General features: G+C 28.1%; 1 long non-coding RNA gene across 2 annotated transcripts; it reads right to left on the bottom strand.

The window, feature by feature from the left end:
• Positions 573–1912, bottom strand: LOC107618041. 2 transcript variants are annotated; one of them, XR_001615127.2, is made up of 3 exons: positions 1497–1912; positions 1287–1337; positions 573–841 (listed from the first exon to the last, which is right to left on the bottom strand). It is a non-coding gene; the product is annotated as an uncharacterized LOC107618041 (long non-coding RNA). The 2 variants fall into 2 exon arrangements; XR_002361455.1 differs by having other exon boundaries at positions 1287–1912.

Below are 2214 nucleotides of genomic sequence, written 5' to 3'. Positions count from 1 at the left end.
AATTATTTAAAAAGATTGTTAATACAAAAAATATTAAAAAAATTAATTCTTATAATATTTAGAGAGAAAAATCAAATCTCTTTTTAAAGAGACAGATATATTTTTAAGTGATTTTTTCATTTATTTCTGTGTTTAATAAATTAAATTCTACAATTTTGCATTAATTTTGTGATCCTACAATAATATTCTGTAATTCTACACATAGTTAATTGTGCATTTTTGTACCAAATTCTATAATTTTACTCTTAGTTAATAAAATTCTATAATTCTGCGCAATTTCTATAATTTTAAATTAAAATTGTGTAATTCAAAACTAAAATAATAAATCAAAATATAATAGGAGTATTTTAGTTATTTTCTATAAAAAATAATATTAATTTAGACTAGTTCAAAATTTGGTTCACCATTTTTCGGTCAAATTAATTTGACTGGCTTAATTTTAACAAAAATTAACACGGTTTGATTAATTATACGTGTTAAATTTTAATTATTAGAAAACATCTTAAAAAAAAAACGTTTTAGATGTCTTTATTTGAGTGGCTCCCCTCTATATTACTATCCCTTACGCTTTGTTGTACAATTACATTATTGTAAAAAATGAGAAATGTCATTTAAGTACAAATACATTGCAAAAAGTGCTAGAGTTATCACGAGGCTGTGTGGTTTCGTCTTCTCTACTTGTAGCTTCCTCTTTGCTTTCACAAGTTTGCAAATGACATACAGACCTTTGATAAGATGGAAGCTTAGCAGATTCATACAAGTAGATGATGTTGGTAATCTTCAACTTATTCAAGTAGCAGATTCAACACATAATTACCAAAGAGCTTATATTGTGTACCTGCTGATGAAACCAACTTGAAGTATTAGAGGCTGTAGTTATGGGGGTTAGAATTTTGCAGAATCATGGGAAGAGATAATAGTAACATAATCAAGAAAGAAAAAACAAGCCACAAATCCTAACATGGAAGATCAAATACCAATTATTATTGCATCTATACTTGGTAGCTTTCATTATTCCTAATAAACCTAAACAGTTTCATTCCCCATTATATCGTACATACTGTGCAATCACGGAGCCTCCATTGATGCAACTAAACTTTTCTTTATGACTATTAGTTTCTTCTTCTTTCAAGTCGCTTTATGATGATTAGTTGAACTTGAAAGAAATGAAGATTAATAAAATGGACATTGCCTGAGAGAAGAAAGCCTGAAAATTAAAAAATGTGTGTTTATGAGGTGATGGTGATGATCATTCAATTCATGAGGCCTGAAGGTAGAGAAGATACCATTCAAGTTTGGTGGCAATGAGAATGTAGCTTTCTCCATATGGCGTGAGCCTGAAAATTAAATTGAAGCGTATACATCATGTATGGTTGTGAACTAAAAACTTTAATCAAAACAAAAGAGTATGAGCTAATTGATCACAAATTAACTCTAATTAGCATCAATTATCACAAATTAAAGAACAAATACAATATTCTAAAATTCTAACCCACCTTCTAAGAGGTTTCAACCAACTTCATCGTAATCATTCTATCATCAGACAATCACAATCAAATATAATCTTCCAATAAAATTCTCATAATTGCATAACATAGAGATAAGTAAAATAGAGGAAAAGGACAATGGACGCAAAACATCACCGGATAGGATCAGTAGCAAAATGGCACCAGAGGTGTAGCTCAAGAGAGAAAACAATTCCTACAGCTACAACAAGGGTTTTGATCTGGCGATTTAACTCAATGTAATAGCATCAACAATGGACACGGTGGAAGAAGAGTCCAACAGTGACAAAGATAGAATAGAGCCACCTAAGCATGGCAAAAGCATCGGTGCATAAGAAGATGAAACTGAGGATAGAGATGAAGAAGAAGAAGATGCCAAAAAAAGAAGAGGAAGCACAATGATAACGAGAATGAAGGAGAAGAAAAATATAGGGAGCAAAAAATATGAAGAGGAGAAAAAAAATAATAGGATAATTTTGTTATTTTCAGTCTTATTATTTAGTCATTTTTTATAAATATCAAATAAATTAATTTATTTTAATAATTTTTATATAAAAGAATTTTTTAATAATTAAATATTTTTAATAGTTCTTGAAAATAATTATTATTTTTTTAAATTAGAGTTTAAATTTTGTTTTAATTTTTGTGTTTATATTCTAAATAGTTATTCAAATGTCACTATAAAAATTTGTATAATATGTACAAATTG

The sequence above is a fragment of the Arachis ipaensis genome, chromosome B01, assembly GCF_000816755.2.
Source record: "Arachis ipaensis cultivar K30076 chromosome B01, Araip1.1, whole genome shotgun sequence".
Classification (NCBI taxonomy): domain Eukaryota; kingdom Viridiplantae; phylum Streptophyta; class Magnoliopsida; order Fabales; family Fabaceae; genus Arachis; species Arachis ipaensis.
The sequence above is the reverse complement of the archived record's forward strand: the minus strand, read 5'-3'. Positions and strand labels throughout refer to the sequence as shown.